We start from the raw sequence: 6,413 nt of genomic DNA, 5'->3' as shown, positions 1-6,413 counted from the left end.
TTAATATCCTGCACACAGACTTCAGTGACTGGCTACACCCTGCAGGAAAGAAGCCTGTAAGGTGAGTAGTAAATTTCTTCTTTTCTGCCATCTTCTCCCAGGCAGCTAGGGCGATGTTCTAAAGGTCGTCACGAATTCTTGGCACAGACTCAGGCCAGTTTTTTTTGTGTTTTTTTTTGCATGGTCCATTTCGTATCCATCTATGGGTTTTTAATGGGTCTGATTTGTAGGGCAGTAGGAGACCTGTCGACAAGAGAAATCTGATTCCGTTCTGCAAACCGCTCCTGCAGCACAGCTGGTCAAGCCAACCAGGTAGATGAAGTATTTCTTGATTTGCGAAAAGCGTTTGACCCAGTACTCCACCTACCCTTATTGTCTAAAGTTCGATCATGTGGGGTACGACGTGAAATTTGTGACTGGATTGAGGACTTTTTGGTAGGGAGGACGCAGCATGTTATCTTGGATGGAGAATCATCGCCAGATGTAGAAAAGACTTTGGGCGTCCTCCAGGGAAGTGTGTTGGGACCCTTGCTGCTCCTATTGTACATTAATGACCTTGCAGACAATATTAATAGTGACATCAGCTTTTTGCTGATGATGCAGTTATCTGAAAGAAGCTGCATAAATATTCAGTCGGATGTTGATAAGATTTAAACGTCGTGCAGAGATTGGCAACTTGATCTAAATGTTCAGAAATATAAAATTTTGCACTTCATAAAACGAAAAAACATAGTATTCCATGAATACGATATCAATGAGTCACTGTTAGAATCGGCCAACTAGTACAAATACCTGGGTGTAACGCTTTGTAGGGTTGTGAAATGGAACGATCACATAGGCCCAGTCGTGGGTAAAGCAGATGCTAGACTTCGGTTTATTGGTAGAATACAGGGGAAGTGATATCAGTTTATGAAGGAGATTACTTACAAATCACTCGTGTGATCGATTCTAGAATATAGGTCATGTGTGTGGGACTCGTACCAGAAAAGACTAACAGGGGATACTGAACGCATACAGAGAAGGGCAGCACGAATGGTCACAGGTTTGTTAAATCCGTGGGAGAGTGTTACAAAGATGCTGAAGGAACTGAACTGGCAGACTCTTGAAGATGGACGTAGACAATCCTGAGGAAGTCTATTAATAAAGTTACAAGAACTGGCTGTAAATGATTACTCTAGGAATATACTACAACACCTACGTATCGCTCATATAAGGATCGTGAGGATAAGATTAGAATAATTACTGCACGCACAGAGACATTCAAACAATCACTCTTCCCGCGCTCCATACATGAATAGAACAGGAAGAAACCCTAATGTCCGCAGCTCGTGGTCGTGCGGTAGCGTTCTCGCTTCCCACGGCCGGGTTCCCGGGTTAAAAAAAAAAAAAAAAAATGTGACAGTGAAAAGTGATCTAACACGTAAAAGTTTCCAATATCGTGTCAATATAACCGTAGCTCCGAGTGTTTTTTTTTGTTTTCTACCCTCCATCGTGTGCAATCGACAGGTGTGCGCAACTGTGAGTACCACAAAACTATTACGGTTCTATCAGTACAACAAACTAGTGATTCACATGCTTATATATGTCTTTCTTTCCACCATGGATAGTTTCCTCCTTTCAGTCTTCTTTACTCTCGCGCACCACCTATATTAAACTAGCTCGACAATTGCACTGTATAATGCTTCCCAGTGTATTGCTCTTTGCTCAATCTGAAAAAAAAAAAAGGTTTAATAATTCGCTAAATTGGTAATGTCCTTTTCTTTTGTCATGGATTGTTTAGTATGTTAAGATAGTTTTCTTCTTTTTTTTTTCATGAGTGTTTCCCCTTTGGATACCACTTTACTCATCAAACAACAGCTGAAAATTGATACACCCGCTAATATTCCTGTCAGACTGATCTCATGTCTAGTACATATCCCACTAAGGTCTCGTTTTCCAAGACCCAACGTAAAATGCCCCCCCCCCCTTTGTTTTCTAACACAATATTTAATAAGAAGATAGTAATAATTCAACATTATTTTAAAATGAATAGAGGACATCCACAACTCAAAATATATATAAAAATAATAACAATAATAATAATAACACAACTAGTAATAAGTAAAAATCTCCATAAAATAACTTTTATTTATTAATTATTCTGTGTAAATAACTAGATCGTACAATCAATGCTTATTCCAAATTCCTTCGGCCACACGCACAAATGTAGTCTACAAAGGCTCAGAAAATGCTAAACTGCAACAACATACAGTGCAAGAAACCACTAACGAACTCAGACTGACAGACTCTCGAAAAATACTAAAAAAAAAAGACACCAAATGAAATAATTACCTGGACAGTAACAAAAAAATAAAAGCAAAGATCGGATTGTCTCGTCTTTACAAGTAAAACGCAAACTGTATTTGTCAAACGAAAATTATTATTTTGTAAATAAAAGTCTATATACGTTAAAAAAAAGTTTCGATTCCCGGCAGGGTCAGGGATTTTCTCTGCCTCGTGATGACTGGGTGTTCTGTGATGTCCATAGGTTAGTTAAGTTTAAGTAGTTCTACGTTCTAGGGGACTGATGACCTTAGATGTTAAGTCCCATAGTGCTCAGAGCCATTTGAACGATTTTTTTTTTTTTTGAAACCCTAATAACTGGTACAACGGGACGTACCCTCTGCCATGTACCTCACGCTGGTTTGCAGAGTATATATGTAGATGTAGATATAGGTATTGAAGATTGATCCTGATGGAAATATTAATCCCGCAGGATATGGTTGTTACACTGATGGGAACATACTTTGCCATAATATGAGTATATTAGGCAGCATCAATTCGGCCTTCTATTCTGCGAGGCATCCCAAGTCCACGGGAACATAACCAGCGCAACTACGACAGCCTAACATCTAAATCCCAACGGCCTACGTGACCCCAGTGTCATGAAATCGTTTTATCGGTTGCGCAGTGCGCTGAGCTACACTATACTGTGCCCAAGCCTCAGATGCCGTCTTTCACAAGAGCAGTGACGTGGTCACAAGTAGCCTGTTGACCATGAGCGACTCTATGCCGCTGTTAGCTGAGGGACAGAAGTGGCGCCACTCGGGACGCCACTAGTGCCGCCGCTAGCTGCCAGAGATTTTACGAACCAGGCAACTTGTGGCGCCACTTTTTTATATCAGCTCACTTCTTATCGGGAAATAGTTGAGGGGATGGCGTGGTATGAACAAGCACTTCTCCTCACACTTCTATTAAAAAAGAACAGCCGAAAGGGTAGGAAAATCACAAAAGATCCAAAGTGTATTAACCGACTGACCAGACTCTCACTGTCTAAGTGGCGGACGACAGTAACCCACTGTAGATATTAAGAGACGCTTACTGATCATTAACACGTTCTCATAGCAATATTACGACGCAAGAAAGCAATCATTTCAATAAACAGACGAATAATGCTTAAGATAATGAAGTTGTACGAGAAGTACAATGTTCCTTATTTGTAAGTACGAGATCTAGACTGTGCGCCATTGTCGTCAATCGCCGATAGGAAGCCTTTTCGCTCTCAGGAAATATCCAGTTTTGAGTCAAAAGCGGTGGAGTGTTTGATTATTCCAGAATGAGATTTTCACTCTGCAGCGGAGTGTGCGAGATACTGGCAGAAGTAAAGCTGTGAGGATCGGGCGTGAGTCGTGCTTCGGTAGCTCAGATGGTAGAGCACTTGCCCGCGAAAGGCAAAGGTCCCGAGTTCGAGTCTCGGTCGGTGCACACAGTTTTAATCTGTTTGATTATTGTCAGATAGCGGTGTTTTCGCAATCAAACACATCATAAGGGCAACCAAGAACATTATTTCAATCAATATCAATATAGCATCCCGTCGGCCCCCCCCCCCCCCCCCCCCCCGTAGCTGAGTGATTGCCGGCACGGTAGCTCAGCGTGTTCGGCCAGAGGGTTTGCTGCCCTCTGTAATACAAAAAACTGAGTTAATTGATCAACGATGAATTGAAACGGGTGTCTTGCGACGTCCGCCCCGAGCAGATACAACGAACAAACACGAAAAAAAAAAAAGTGATCAACGCGACACAATGTCACTCCTAAGGGCCCGGGTTCGATTCCCGGCAGGGCCGGTGATTTTCTCCGCTCAGCGACTGTGTGTTGTGTTGTCCTTATCATCATCATTTCATCCCCAGCGACACACAAGTCGCCGAAGTGGCGTCAAATCGAAAGACTTGCACCCGGCGAACGGTCTACCCGACGGGAGGCCCTAGTCACACGAAATTTACATTTTATTTATATAGCATCCCGCTTTCATCAGTTAAAAATTACAGGATATAGAATTTTGTTTCCAGAAAATCCGATGGCGCTGATACTGCCTCTGCGAGGGTCATCAACTACGAGAGCTTTGGGCCAAACCAGGTAGCTAGAAATCCTTGGCGACGACTTGCTAAAATAATCCAAGGACGAGTTGTCTTCGTCCCTGTAGAAGCACCACCGGTCATGCTGTACACCTCTTATTTCATCCTCTGTCCGCCCCTGGTAGCTGAGTGACGCCGGCTTGGTAGCTCAGCGTGTTCGGTCAGACGGTTAACTGCCATCTGTAATAAAATAAAAAAAAACTGAGTTAACGGCTCAATAGTGAAGTTGAACGGGTGTCCTAGGACATCCGCACCGAACAAATGCAACGAACATAAAAAAAAGTGGTCAGCGCGAGGGAATGTCATACCTAATGGCCCGGGTTCGATTCCCGGCTGGGTCGGAGATTTTATCCGCTCAGGGACTGAGTGTTGTGTTGTCCTTATCATCATCATTTCATCCCCATCGACACACAAGTCGCCGAAGTGGCGTCAACTCGAAAGACCTGCACCAGGCGACCGGTCTACCCGACGGGAGGCCCTAGCCAAACGGCATTTCGATTTCCATTTCATTCTCTACATACCCTCCAACGAGTCATCTGTAAAGGAACTATCATAGAAACGAGCTGCGACCAATTCTACAGAACTTTCCAAGCTCCAGAATGCATCAAATGTATTTGGAGACGCGCTGCTAATATCGAAAGAGGTTGGTAGCCCTTACGAAGTCAAACGGGAATCTTTGAAAGAACTGTTAAGTTATCCTTCCAAAATCCCATTTGGACTAGGCAATCGAGGAAGATCGCGCAGAAATTCTGTTACCTCCTTCGTACGAATCACGAGAATGAAATCAGAGAGGTCAGGACACGTACCAGAGCAAGCAGACAGCGATTTTTCTGACACTCTATACCTAACTGGAGTAGGGCAGACATTCTCCAATAAACGTACGAAGTACCTCTGCCGTCAACTGTTCAGTGACTTGCGGAGTGAATACGCCCACATCTTGGAGGGGTATTCTTTGGCACGCCACTACTCTAGCCTCTCAGCCGGCATTTGACTAGGGATGGGAGAAATCGACCAGTTACAAACCGGTATCGGCATTTTGCTTCTGAATAACCCCTAGATTTCAGTGTTATTTTGGCCTCGGCTATAACACGTATTTTTTTATTTTTTACTAATAACCGACTAAACAAACGGAAATATCAATTCCCCATAGCATCAGTGCCAAAATTTTTCATTTTGAAATAACGCTTTCCAAAAAGGAAGTGATTTTTTATACATAAAATTTGCATTGAATTGAAACACCGATTTATTACGGGAAATGGGAAAAGCGATCAGTGGTATTTTAATAATGCCAACAGAAGCGAGCAACAAATACATAGGATAAAAATTGTGACGACATTACTGAGACAATAATGAGCCTGTTGCCATGTGTCGTGGCTAAAGGTTCACGTGCACTGAAGAGCCAAAGAAACTGGTACACTTGCGTAATATGGTGTAGGGCAAGCATCCAGAAGCGCCTCAACACGTCGTGGCATGGACTCAACTAATACCTGAAGTAGTCCTGGAGGGAATTGGCACTATGAATCCTGCAGGGCTGTCCATAAAACCGTAAGAGTGGAGAGCTCTTCTGAATAGCACGTTGCAAGGCATCCCAGATATGCTCAGTAATGTTCATGTCTGGGGTGTTTGGTGGCCAGCGAAGTGTTTAAACTCAGAAGAGTGTTCCTCGAGCCACTCTCTAGCAGTTCTGGACGTGTGGGGAGTCGCTTCGTCCTGCTGTAATTGCCCAAGTCTGTCGGAATGCACAGTGGACATGATGGATGCAGGTGATCAGACAGGATTCGTACGTACCTGTCACCTGTCAGAGTCATATCTCGACGTATCAATGGTCCCATATCACTCCAACTGCACATGTCCAGAGCCTCCACCAGCTTGAACAGTCCCCTGATGACATTCAGACTCCATGGATTCATGAGGTTTTCTCCATACCCGTACACGTGAATCCACTAGACACAATTTGGGACGAGACTCGCCCGACGAGGCAACATGTTTCCAATCATCAATAATCCAATGTCGGTGTAGACG

The 6,413-nt window shown here is 43.5% G+C and overlaps 1 non-coding gene across 1 annotated transcript; it reads left to right on the top strand.

The window, feature by feature from the left end:
- Positions 1–3,670: 3,670 nt before the first annotated feature.
- Trnas-cga (transfer RNA serine (anticodon CGA)) lies at positions 3,671–3,744 on the top strand. Its single transcript has one exon. It is a non-coding gene; the product is annotated as a tRNA-Ser (tRNA).
- Positions 3,745–6,413: the final 2,669 nt, after the last annotated feature.

This window comes from Schistocerca cancellata, chromosome 1 (assembly GCF_023864275.1).
Source record: "Schistocerca cancellata isolate TAMUIC-IGC-003103 chromosome 1, iqSchCanc2.1, whole genome shotgun sequence".
Taxonomy (NCBI): domain Eukaryota; kingdom Metazoa; phylum Arthropoda; class Insecta; order Orthoptera; family Acrididae; genus Schistocerca; species Schistocerca cancellata.
This window is presented reverse-complemented; position numbering and strand designations above follow the sequence as displayed.